Source organism: Falco biarmicus, chromosome 9, assembly GCF_023638135.1.
Source record: "Falco biarmicus isolate bFalBia1 chromosome 9, bFalBia1.pri, whole genome shotgun sequence".
Taxonomy (NCBI): domain Eukaryota; kingdom Metazoa; phylum Chordata; class Aves; order Falconiformes; family Falconidae; genus Falco; species Falco biarmicus.
In genome coordinates, this window is record NC_079296.1 from 28,189,851 (window position 1) to 28,204,078 (window position 14,228).

The 14,228-nt window shown below is 39.9% G+C and overlaps 1 protein-coding gene across 1 annotated transcript in view; it reads left to right on the top strand.

Moving 5' to 3' along the window:
• The first annotated feature begins 10,272 nt into the window (after positions 1 to 10,272).
• LOC130155597 (gamma-aminobutyric acid receptor subunit pi-like) overlaps positions 10,273 to 14,228 on the top strand; it is a 47,284-nt gene continuing 43,328 nt past the window's right edge. Inside the window, exon 1 of the mRNA XM_056353030.1 lies at positions 10,273 to 10,546. The gene's annotated coding sequence lies outside the window, so the exon portion shown is untranslated. The remainder of the gene's footprint in view (positions 10,547 to 14,228) is intronic.

The window sequence follows — 14,228 nt, forward strand, 5'->3', positions numbered from 1 at the left end:
ACAAACCGAACTCATCAGCAGTCAATGCTGTAGAGAAAGGTTCAAATTTTACATTACTCCACATTTACAGCATCAGTCCATGGTTATTAAATAACTTTGCGTCAGCAGCTCGTCATCTGTCCTGTTCCTGCAGGTATATTAAACATGTTGAACACAGGTGTGGCAACGTTCTGTATAAACCATACACTAGCTGGTTACGTGTGTCAGCGTGCCGACCTCAGGCTCTTCACGGCTCCCAAGTCAGTAAAACTTATGTTTGATATCCACTGTCTTACATTCACTTATATCCACTGGCTCCTCTGCCGAGGCATGTTCCTTAAAAGCTAGAACAACTGATCTTTTCCTGGGCTTGGAATTTACCCTTACCATCCCTGGTGAGAGTAATCCCCACACAACTTGCCTTGGTCAGTCTTTCTCATCAACAGCTTTTGTTTTTTAATGGTTATGTACAGACACTGCTGTGTGCACCTCACCTGCATCAGGCCTTGCTACACCGGTCTGTGACTGTGCGAGCCCGTGTCCCAGGCTGGGATGCTGCAGGGGGGAGCACCTTGGCCCTGCAAAATCTGAAAGGCTGCTGAAGCAGTAAAAGTTTCCCGGGGTTTGAGGATGGTACCACACTGCCACCCTCAGCAGGAACAGCAAATCATCATCCTTTCAAAAGGGAAAGGAGAAAATCATCTTGAATTTGATTTCAGTGCATAATAGCCCCATCTCCCACCCACCCACCGTGTGCATCGCTACCATAAGCATTGCACATCAGGGAATAAAAAGTTGAAGCACCTGCAGCAGTAAAGCTTGCTGTGGTCTGCTCAGGCTGCTCGTGGATATGGGAAGACAAGAGGTACTGATGAACTGAGGAGCAATTGCAGTGCCAAGTAGTCTGCCGTAATCTCCAACAAACAGCTTTGACACGTCTTTTTCATAAACACACAGTGATTGAAAATAAGTCAGAACTGACTCTTTTTTTTCCATTGTATAAGCATATGGAAACAGGCATCCAGGAAAACCAGTATTGTATAGTATATATTTGATATTAAAACATTACACTAGATGTTTTGCTGACATAACGTACACTTTAGAAATCATTATCCTATGTACTTTAAATACTATATATAACCTTACTTTTCAGATAACTTGCACCAGTTCAGCAGAGCACATGTTTTAATTGAAGTATTCATCTTGGAATTAACTGTGATTTCTCATTCACTTCAGTATGTGCCAACACTTATAAAGAAGTACAAACCCTGTGGTTTCAGAAACGTTTAGTAACTTCCACTTATTTCAAGCCTATATCCCTTTTCCACCCTGCACTCTGTATATTTCTCTATTCAATCGTTACATTTCAGGGCAAAGAGTAGTGCCTGTACAGACCTGATTTCTGTTCACACTTATGTCTGCTTTGCTCTCTAATGAACATTTGAGACTCTTCAGTAAGACACAGGCAGATACATAACAGTGTCAGAGGTGTAATCTATGAATAAGAGTGTGATATTACAAAAATATTTTTGGTCAGAACTCACATTTTCATTTTCTTTTCGTATTTCTGTCTTACAAGTTGATCAGAAAAACAATAGCCAGTAAGAAAACTGGCAGAACAGAGTAAACTAGAATTGCAGCTTGGGCCAAACTCCTCCCATTTCATACCTGTATTATATTATAGACCTAAAATATATTAATGTACTGTAAATGATATTTTCCTTAAAAATTGCTGTTTTACATGACGGCAGCAGATGAAATAATTTAAGTAGCTTTTATTCACAGAAAGCAGACAGTATTCCATATTCACCTCCAGGAGGCAAAATTTCAAATTTCAAGTTTCACAGCTACCAAAAGTGCTTTTAGTCAATATATAATTCAATAACTAAACTACAGAAGAACATCTATTGCAGAACTGATTAGCTAAAAAAGTTACCTTTCCTTTATGTTTTAGCTGTACAAAGTGTAATAACTTTTTCTACTTTTTAATAAAATTCCTGAGTTTTCTTTTACTTCAGAGATAAACCTGAAGCTTCTTCAAAAATGTCATTAGCTATTTATGTTATTAGCTATTTATTTAATAGCACATTAGCTATTAAAGTTATCACATTTCATTCTGCATTGTCAAGAGACTAGACATTGTGCAATCACACTGTCGTTACAAAGCTGACAAAGCATTAACTGCTTTATTTCACTGTTAAAATCATTAATTCTGCAACTTTGAGTTCTTTTTCATTCTGGTTGCTTAGGGAAATAAAGGATATGGTATATGCACACACATATGCCAATATATTAGGCTGTGAGTTCCCAACTAATTACTTTTGAATGCATTTAATAATTTGTCTCAGGTTTGATAGATAATTACTCTCAAATATATTGAATTAAAGTTTCATGCAAATAAACATGGGGAAAATTACATATTTTTGTGTAGATCAGATCAGCTACCTTCTTCCCAGAAGAAAAGCAGAATCCTGAACCTAACTTTACCCTGCCCTTGAACCACGCAGGCTCCAGGGGAGAGCTGATGATACCTCAGGCACAGGGCAAAGCATCAGCCCAGGCACCTGTTTGGACACCAGAGGCTGGAGCCACAGGCCAGGTACAGGAACTGTGTTTTCATAATCCCACTCCTCGTAAGTTAAGCATTACATACAATTCCTGTTTTCCAGCTGCTTACTGTCAGCCCAGACCCAATGGCAGAACATTTTGCCCAACTAACTTGGTTTTCCAGGCTCCAGGGTCCCCCTTTAATGCAAAGCCATGGTATTCCTAGGGCCTGGGAATTAGATTGTAAAATTGACTGTATACAACTTTATTACTTTGCTAGAACAGTGTAAACCAGACTAGGAGATTAATAAAAATTGTATAACTTGAAGTATTAAAGGGTGATTTCTGATTCAAATTCCAAGTGTCCAGTATAATACACTTAAAGAGGAGAACAGAAGCAGCATGCAGGACAACAGCAGTGCTACAGAGTAACAAAACCCAAACTACAAACCAAGCTAAAAAAGGATTAGCATTTGGAATACACTAAAACCACACAAACTTCTAAAAAGTGATGTTGTTTTTAGCATCTGAGCCTCAGCACTTCACATCCCAAGGACTGTTCATTTAGTAAGCCTGAACCAAATGCTGAGTTCATTAAAAGAGAAACTGAAGATAATTCATTCCTATTTCATCAATTATTGTGTGATTTTGAATCAATGTGGCATTTAATACCACTGTAGATGTTGACTTGCATTAACTTTCACCAGATTTTTGTATGTCATGTATATCTATAACACTTTAAACTGCCTTCGGCATTTTCTGTTCTCAGAATTATTTTTTCTTCTTGTTTGAAAGATCAGACAAGTATTATCTCTTTTGAATTAAAACAACTGCTCATGCATTCCTGAGGAAAATGAAAAATTATTTGAGCATAAACACACACTTCTCACATGGTCTTTTTGCAATTTAAAACTCTTTAGCCCCCAGAACGATGTAGATAAGTTTTCCTGTGAAAATAAGGAATGTTGTTACACAGATTAAAGTTTTATTCCTGACTTAAATAGGAACATGAGGAAATCCTCTTTCATGACCTGAAGATCAGATATGTTAAGCTATGATAGCAATGTGTCAGCCTCTGAAGTTTTTAGAACACGGATATTCAGGATTGGGACTGGAAACCTAGTCTGATATTCTGCATTTATTCCATTATCTTGCCAACTAGCTCTGTCATCTGCAATTTCATTGCAGACATTGAGGTATGTGACCTGCACCCATTACACAAGTGAGTCAGCCTGAGGAAGGCCAGAACATCAGGATGCCCATTTCTTTACAGGGACCTGAAGATATCAATCTAAATACCTCCAGGAATGCAGGGATTGAAATACGGACTAGCGATAAAAATGAAAAAGTCCTATGCTGTTTTGTCTTATGAAGACAGGACTCATCATCTAAGACTTTTCCACTGTTGTGTTCCTCTAACCCTGCCTGGACTGCATCGCCCTGCCTACTGCAAGCTGTAGTAGCCATTTAATGCTGCATAGATTGCTTGTGTCCTGCAAAGGACTACTGAGGCAGCTGGTGAAAAACGTGCATCACCACCTTTGTCTGGACATTTCCAATTCTCCCCTCACCAAACTCCTAGGAAGGGCCACACAGCTTATTTTGAGTGTATAATTACTCTAAGTAAAACTTAAAACTTTTTTTTCTTGGAAATTTTGCTCTAAAGCTGACACTCTTACGACGAGTTATTCCCAATCAAAAAAACCCTCATTGTAATCATCTACTTAAAATGAGCTTCTAGAAAGTTTAACTTCTATTGGTCTAAATACTCTTTATGAGTTCATATTTCTACATAATGGGGTTCATATACAGCATATTCATAAGGCAGACAGAAGCGAGCATTACAGTTGATAAAACTAAGGTAATTCAAGTGACATTTAAGAAGCTATTATGCCTTGCTATTATTCTCCTTGTATAATTTTACAGTAAGTGAAAGCCTGGTAAGTGTCTGTTAGAAATACTTTCTCCATGTTCGTAACTAATTTTTAAAATAAATAACTGTGAATCCATTTTGTGTTTATAAGTAGCTACTAAGCCTTAATAAACAGCACACTGAAGTCTACATTTAAAACAAGTAGGAGTTAGATTATGGGGTTAGTGCAGAGCCAGCTATAGAAACAAAATTTGTCCTAATAGTTTCTTCAGTATGCTTTAAAAACTGTTAAGAGTACATTAATAGTAGGAACTCTTTTGTGTATAATACAGTGCTGAAAATGGAGGAGGAAGCAAAATAAGTTACTTCTTTTTACAAGCAAGAGAAATTTTTGTTTGTTTTACAAGGTCTCCCTCAGTTTTGGCTCTCTAATGTCACGTAACATTGATACAGAGTACAGCAGAATAAACTAAACCATAAACAGAAGGGCCATGTGGTATGTGGTCAGGGCACAGTGCAATCCCATTTGGACTGGAAAGTCTTTTCTGTCAAAGCAGAGTTTTGGTATTACACCATCAGTTCTTTTAGCTTTGCTCAGATCATGTATCAGGTAAGGCTTAACAAACAAAATTGATGTATTAATTCTTACAGTTTCTAGTATATCTCATGCAAAATTGAGGATGAAAAGATGATCATTACATTCACGGACATTGGTGTCACCTTTAGGTAGACTGAGCATGGTCGGGAGAAAGTAGTTGTTGGAAAAGCCCCACTTCTTTCATGAGGAAACACAGGAAAGGTCCAGTAACCCATCCAGCTTCTCCTTGAGGACAGGCCAACCCTCTCCCAGCAATTTGGCTTTACTTCTAGGATTATACAATAGCAACTCAGCAAATTTGTCTGGTTGAACAATTTAAGTGAGCCTGGTGCCTCACAGGTTTTCCTGGTCCTGCTTAAAACTGGGGCTTGCCAATTATACTCCAGTGTATTTATCTTACCCTATATAATAGCCAGGTCAGAGAGCTCACGATACATATCATTAGTGCCTGCACAGCTGTCTGTGGTAACGGGGAATTGTGAAAATTGCTTCTTGATGTCTCAATAGCGCATTTGTTGGAGGCTTTGTGTTATTGATAGCTGAACAGGTACATGATGAAAAGTGAGCATTTCAGGCCAGTAAAAACCACACCTATCAAACTAAGTCTTTCAAAACAGTAGGAGACATCCCAACCATAGGTTTACACATTTACACTATCCTATTGATAATAAACTGGAAAACTGTATATGATGCAAGACTAACACAAGCCTGCCTGTTCTTGATAGGCTCAGTTAATCTACCTGGCCTTTCAGGCATTGACAATATCATACAAAGAAAATCAATTACCCAAGGTAATCAAATCCACTGGCTTCATCTCAGCTTTCTCACTCATTTAATCTAATTCTTGAGTATTGACATTATTTTGTGTATAATGGAAACATATGTACTTCATTAAAGCCAGCACCCGGACATACTCAATAGTGTAGTAAGAGCTAACAAAGCTATGACAAATGCAGCCTTGCTGTTATGAATCAACTGACAAGTAATACAACCAAAAATATTTGCTTCTCAAAACAACCTTTGAAGAAACAGGTTTTAGATGAAAGTGCCTTGCTTCCAGGGAGGTTTTGCCCTGGAGTGCTTTGTCACTACATGGGGAGAGTAAAGGTTAGCATCATGCCCGAAAGCCATGACCTGAGCTGAAGATGTTTGGGTGCAAGATGCATTCTGGCTGCCTATAACAGCATCTCTCAAGGTAACAGAGCCATCATGCTCCAGACTGAGCAGTGAGGTAGGAGACCCCAATTTCAGTAAGAACATGCTTTGATTTCAGCATATGAGTAATGCTACAAGAGGTCAGATGAACATTAAAATAAGTCATTAAGACTCAGTGACTTCAGTGGAAAAAAGCAGCAAGTAGTGAAATAAGTTCACTTGACAAGTAAAAGCTTATCAAGAAGAGAATAATTTCAACCCAAGATGGGTTTAAAATAAAATGAAGACATCCAATACTTCATAAAAAATGATTGTGCTTTATGTAAGTGTGACTTGCTAGCAGTAACATTCGAAGAATTTGTTGTGCGACTGGGCAACAAGATACAAAGAAGGAAGATAAGAACTCTTAAATTTGAGCTATTTTATATTTTCATTATTTTCTGCCCAAATAATCTGGAATGATTGCAGTGTATGTAGCCCTCAGGTCACTGAGTAGTATTATAATAATTTAAAATGCAACTATGGTTCTGTTCATGCAGTCTGCAGTAGCTGTAAGAATGTAGACTTTCATGGACAAGCATTCCTGCTTAGGAGTAGACCTTACCAGGCATGAGAACACTAATTGACTCATCCTCTAATTCCCACATAATTTATAGTAATCAGAAAACTTATTTTTCCTGAAGAATTCTAAAGATGGAGCACATTTTATGGTGTTATTTTCATGCTTTCCATTACATTCGCTGGATATGATATAATGAGGTAGAATAATGATATAGAACTGTTTATAATAATTTCAAATCAACAGTCTATTAGCAGATTTTGAAAGTCCCCAGCATTGGTATTACCTTTTGCCTCATTAAAATGGGAAGATTTAAATCAAATCTATAGATCAGTGGGTATTTTCTCACTTTTTGCTTTGCATTTAGCTTAGATACAAAACTGTAGTATTTGGTCTCATTTTCAGGTCCTCGCTCAATACTGCATTTATTCAGAACTGATTTGGTCAGTATTCCAAGCATTTGTACTTACAGTAGTATGTCCAAAATAATGTTGACTAAATGTCAACATAATCAAATTAAAAATGGGCCATTTTTGTTTATGGTACACCACATTACCAAACATTTCATGTATCAATAGGATATTTAAGTGGTAATGCTAATATTGCCTTATAAGGGTTACGTGTTATTAGGCAAGCAGTTCAAACACCTAAAATCTCACAGCCAGCCTGCTGATCAGAATTTAACTTATCTGGTATCCCAGGGATTCCTGGAGAAGTTCACTATCTTTTCTATTATCTATTATAATAGCATTACAGCTATTGAAAGTCATTACAGATTGCAATGCTGTTTAACCAGTGCTGCGGATGTTACAATTACCCTCTGAGATCACAAACTGTAAGGAATATCTACTAAAAAAAAAATAAATCAACTTACCCAACATGGGCTTCCATACAGATGCAGAGGTCTAAATGTACAGAGGAGTTAAACTATTTCTTACTGTGGACATCCAGATTTTTTGTGTTCAAGGAGTCTTTTCTGCAAGTTGTTCTCTGAAACAATTTCATTACTCTTTGCCAGCCTGAGGATGGAGTCAGCTGATTTTCCAACCGATGAATGGCTCTATTCAAAGACTTAAGCTTTGGGTTAATAATTGAGCCGTCCCCTTCTGGGACTAGCTCAAGGGCAGGTGGCTGGTTTGGTGCCTCAGTGGTTCCACCGCTGCAGGGAGTGCAAAGGGGGCCAAAGCTTGACAGGAGCTGGCTCTTGAGGTGACAGGGCAGGTCTGCTGCTGTGCATGGGGACAGGCTCACACTAGCCAGTTGCTCCTAAAGTAGTATAGTCCTTGCTGAGAATGCAATAGCCCCAACGGAAAATTAATAAACTGAGAACCATTGGCACTCTGAAGGACCAGTATAAGCTTTAGAAGAAACCAGCATAAGATTTAGCTTTATATTAACAGGTTTTACTAACAGCCTTAATATTACAAGCCATTGTAATTAATTTCAAGTGCTGTTCACTTGCTTGTCTCCATAGACAGCACCACACTGCTCGTGGCCCAGGTGCTGTTGCAGGTGATTTGAGTTCCAGTGACTGCCACTGCTCAGGGCTCTTGTATGGAGAGCAGGATGTGCGCTGCCCAAGATTTTCAAATGCATCATAACTGCCTTAGAGCCTTGAAATTCAGACAAGGGCTGAATTCCCAGTTTCTTAAGACATTTTTCAGAGTCCTCCACTTGAACACTGTGAACTGCAATGGGCAACAGCACACTGATGCTTTGAGCTCTCAGACAAAGTATTTTCATTCTAGTTAAATTATGACTTGCAATTAGCAGGTACTTGAAATAGATATTAAGAAGTAGGTAGAAAGAGATCCCTAGAAATTTCAGGATTTCTGATACTGTCCATTAGATGTAACTTGTGTTTGGAGTACTGCTGGGAATAGTAAAAAAACATCAGCATTAATTCTATGCCAGTTGGCAATAGAATTGTCTTCAAGGCTGTTTTCTCAGTTCTAACGCTATGAAATGCCACATGGGACCAAACTTGCCGATTCTCCCACTTGCAGCTGTTCTGCAATAGAAACAATCAGGGATTTTTTTTCCACTAGGTTTCAAGCTTCTTTCTGCTTGAATGATGAAAGAAAGATAAACAATATACATGTTACAGTTAGACAGACTGTTCAAATGAGATGGGGGGGGGGGGGGGGGGCGGGGGGAGGGAAACAGGGAATACCCCAGAGCAGACATTCTTAGCACATACTCTTGACTTATAATTGGATCAGCATTCAGCGTTTGCAGGGAATATAGGATTTTATGTTTCTCCAGTTTCTTCTGCCCATAGATGCAGTAAGAAGAGCTTTAGGCAATAACAGTAGCAGAAAGGCATACAACAGTAGGGAAACATGCTTCATTTTTTGTTATGGAAAAATGTGGTTTTCCTCTCTTATTTAGGGCCTGAGACCTTTCCACATTGTGTAGCCTGAGGGGAGCTTCCAGCACTGTCACAGTAGGCACGTGGCATTAAAGTAGTCTCTTGTAACAACATGTCACTAACCAATGTGAAGATAAAATTAAGAAAAAGTACAAGCAGTAATGGTTTTAAAATACAAAAGGGTAGATTCAGGATAGATGTAAGGAAGACATTTTTTATGGTGAGGGTGGTGAAACACTGGAACAGGTCACCCAGAGAGGTAGTAGAAGGCCCATCCCTGGAAACATTTAAGGCTGGGTTGCACAGGGCTCTGAGCACTGATCCTGCTGAAGATGTCCCTGCTCATTGCAGGGGGGTGGACTAGGTGACCTTTAATGGTCCCTTCCAACCAAAATGATTCTATGAAGAAGCAAACACGCACACTTACTTCTGACCGGGACAGAGACTAGCATGTGCTAGGAAGGATCTGAGGGTCCTTACTGCTGGAAGATGCAGTGTCAGGACCTCTCAACCTTTCCCTTCCTCAACAGTTGTCAAGTCTTCCCCAAAATCAGCACTAATAATTGAAACTGAAGTAGTCAAAATTGTCTTCTTTCTTCTCCTTCACAGCCTGGACCATCCCATATTTTAGTACTGGTGATAGTGACCCTGACAGGAAGGATTCTCACCCCTCCACCTTTTCCTCATATACCAGCTACACGCAATGATTTCTGACAGCAGATCTTAAACTCTGTCAGAAGTTCCTTGCCCTAAGACAGTCTGGACTGGAAATCACATTCCTTAGGTGCTTTCCTTAGTCTTGTGTGGTGTGCAACGGTGTTTCCCCAGGGAAGGCGGTACCTTATCCACAAGCTTCGGACAGCTCCTGAAGCGAGAGGTCTGTCAGGAACGTAACACCCAGGAACCTAACAGCTTGCTTCCAGTCACTCCTAAGAAACACCCGAGATGTGTTTCCCAAAGACACCCAGAACAGTCCCACATCAAATGGAGAGCAAGGGTGGACATTTCTACCCAGGGCGGTCGGGGTGTGACACTTGCACGAAGGAAAACAAGGCAGATAAGCACGAAGGTTCGTGCAAATTCTGTCGGAGGCACGGCCAAAAAGCAGCGGGAAGAGCTGCCACTGGCGTTTGTCTGGCAGGGATCCCCCACCAGCACTGTTTCCTTCAAATGCATTAGAAACTGAAAAGGAGTGTATGAACGATGAAAAGAGGTGTATGGAGGAGTGGCAGGGAAGGGACAATGCTGCTTAGAGGCACCCATGGGGGCTCCAGCTAGGCGACAGCGGGGGGGGCCTTCTGCCACTGCCGCCCACCCCTGGCCGTGGGCGGGCTCGAACCCTCGGTCCGCCGGCGCGGCGCCCCCGCAGTCCTCGGCCGGCTGCGAGGCTGCTCGGAGGCGGCCGCCGCGCTCCGTCCTGCGCCCGCCGCCGCGGAGGGGCCGCGGCCCCGGCCCCGGCTGCAGGTAAGGTGCGATGGTCCTCGGGGAGCGCGGCACCCTCCGGCCGGCAGCCTGTCCCAGCACCGCTCCTTTCCCGGGGGCGCTCCTGCCTTCCCTCTTCATCCCTCCCGCCTCTGCTCAACTGTTTGTTTTTTTTCTTAATTGTTTTTTTTTTTTTAATGTTAATTTTTCCTCCCATAGTAATACCTCTGAAGTATTACTAAGATACGTTCTGCTGGATTAAAATAGCACAGAATAACTCAAATTGGTATTAATGAAATAAATCTGAGAAGTGAGTTTCCCCCCCAAAAGCCTGCAAAAACTTGTTCTTAAAAACAGCGAATGGCATATGGAGAAACTTCTCCCAAAAAGATAATCTAAGCAGCAGCTTCCATTTTCCCCCAGCTCCTGGTCAAATCTGCACATCTCACCTCAGGTGAATATGTAGATGAACAATGTGCCAGTACTTAAAAAGGTGTACAGTGTTTGAATGACAATAGATCACGTAGATTAAACCTGCTATTGGGCATTGAGTCATGATGAAAGTAAATATTTAAAGCATTTTATTTCTCTAGCAGGTTTTTTCTAATTATAAAAAAAATCACTTGCCTATAGACATCACTTCAATGTCTATTCAAACTGTCTAAATAGGATTATTAAAGGTGCTCTTCATCATGACGCAACTCCAGGTAATTCTAATGACTGTCATAGAATAAAGGTAAAGCAGTATGTATTTAAAGAAAAGGAAGACTCTGAAAGTCATGCACTTAGCACGTGTTAGTTAGTTAAATCTGCATTAGTGAAAAAGAAATAAATACATGTTTGCTTGAAAAATGCAACATACTTTCAAAGCCCCTGTTGTGATTTCCTCTCAGGCTGAGCTCCTGCTGACTTTGAGCTCAGTTCCACACCTCAGAGTAACACCTCTGACTTCAGCCCTAGCAGGTACAAAAGCATGCAAAAATCCTGAGCCCAGGACACTGAGAGCATTCACATTTTTGTGTGGCAGTACAATTAAAGCATTTCTTCCTGTGATTATCATGTACTAATATATGTGTTTCTACTCAGTAGTTTTAATTGCATTAATTTGTGTCAGTTCATTTCAAATGCAAAAGCTTCTAGATTGTAAAAACCAAACCGTGATGAAAGCTGATTTTCTCCTCCAGTCTTTCATCCTGTTGTGCTGCTCAAAATGGTTAGTTTGTAATCTCCTGGTTACAGGGACATGTTACTAATTCAGCAAGGAATTACAGATCTGAATCAAACTGACAAATAGTTGTTTGGTGACTAAGTGTCCCAAGAATACTTTTTCTGGAGGTTTACAGGCATATGTAAGAACAGTCAAACCAGGAAAAATCTATGGTTCAAACTCCTAATTTGCATGGAAAACAAGGCATCATTGGGGCATATTCCCTCCCTTCTTCCCCTTTTCCACCTAAACAAGCAAGCCTTCACAGTTGCAAACAAAATTAATTGCAAACCAAGGGGTTGATTCTGTCATAAATGAGAGGCACATTGCAAAATACTCAACGAGGAGAGAAGATTGATATGATTAAGTCTAATCTGCTACTGCAGGGGTATTATTTTTTCCCCCCTCACAGACTCAAGCATGTGTTCAGTGACATATAGTGAGATGTCCCTCATTCTCCCATGCCAGAGGCAGCATGGAGGGAAGACATGGACAGATTATTTGGGTCCTGAAGAGTTTCTACAACATGAGAATGCTTGAGGAAAGCTCACAGACATCAGGGTCTATGTGGGGAGACTCTCCTCCAGGTTAAAAGCTAGAAGATTCTAGCTCTGTTAACTTTCATAAGGAACAAGAATTTAAGCTGGCATCAGAAAGATATGATTTCACTTGTCTTTTCAAATTAAGCTGTTACTTAATCTGAACCAGCATATTCTGTCCAACTTTCTGGATTTTCAACTATTTATATTAATCATATCTATTTTGATAGTGCCCAAACAAAACCATGGCTCCATTTTGCTATGGGCTATAGAAACAAGTGAGCCTGGTCTGTGTAACCGGTGATGTGTGGTATCAGGGCTGCAGTAGCACTGTGTCTGCTTTCAACCCACACTTGTGGGTGCCCTTTAGAAACTTGGGGGCCTAAAGTGCTCACCCAGGTGGCTGTCAGGTCTCAGCTGGGACATGGGAGACCACCCAAGCCATCAGTTAGCCACGTGAAAACTGTTTGTACCTTTCCGCAAAGTCAAAACCTTTGTTAAGGTGCCTTTGAGGTTTCAATCATTTGAATGTTGCCTGCCTCTTTGACTTGACTCAAACATATTCCTTCTTTAAGGTGCATAAGAACTGAGCACATCTCTGCTCTTTGCTGCTCTGGTGTAGCCACAGGGGCAGGTTGTGATTTGTGACTGTCATACTGGTGTGGCAGAAGGTGATCCCTGGCTGTCTGTGGGATTGCATGTGGGAGGACCTTGTGGTGTTGACATAGACCTCAAAAAAGATAGTAAAGGTCTCAGATTCAAGACCTGTGGTTTGGTACAAAGGAACTCAAACATTTGCAGATGTATGTAGAGGTCCAGCTGCACAGATAGCAGAACTGGGATGTACAGAGCAAAAGATTTAAGTAAAAGTCTATATACACATACAAATAACCATTACCAACCTCACAATCTTCAAATTACTTTGGAGTAATGGCAGTAATCATCAACCATGACTCAAACACCACTGATACCTGCTGGACTTGTATCTGCAGATACTTGTATCTGAAAGTATATTTAGGAACAAGGTGGAGGTAAGTTATTTAATCCATTGCCTTTTTTACCAGAAAATAGCCTGTGTGGCACACTTTCTATAGTTTTTTTCAACAGGCATGAACAGAGCTTGTAATGAGTGCTATATTTAAGCAGTCACATTAATACATTCATTTATTAAAACCTATTCTTTGAATGTTTACTACTACATCAATTTCTGTACATCACTGAAACCTTTCAGTTCAGTATTATGCTGGTTGGAAGTAGTGCATCTGACACTTATTCCATGAAGGCAACTCCTACAACTGTGTTGCCATCCTAAGCACCCAGTTGTTATAAATCTGAAATTCATTTTCTGGGAAAATTGTGTAACATTAACAACATCTCTGCCAGTTAAATTATTTCCCAGCTAACCCAAGAGATATACTAATCTATTTAAAATGCACAGAGTGAAAACAACAACAGATAAGCGTATAAAATAATCCTATCATAGGTTATGTAAGTTACTCTAAGGCTTTGATGTTTATGAAATTGATAATGCAGAGAACTTGGTGAGAAATACAGACCTCAATCTAGAAAAGCAAATGTCTCTAACAATTAGACAGTATTTGTATACTTAATACTGTATTAGCACCATACTGCTAGTCTTTAATCCTTTTGTGGTTAGAAGCACAGATACTAAAAAAAAATATTTAAATGGCTGCAACAGTGGATTTCTTTGACTTAGCTTATGAGCTTCCAGTGTATTTTGAGGACAGTGATTTTACATGTTTACTTAATATATTATTTGGGACATTGAAATACATCACTGAGTTGTTGCTGATACAGTCTGAAATCTTGCTATGCTAATTTTTTTTCAAAGAAAAAATTAACCTGTTCATTATACAGATTTATTCAGGATCACTCTTTAAAGAATCTCATACAACGCCCTATACATATATAAGCAATGTTTAGTTGAAATCTTTCTGACAGCTCATTTTGCTAAACC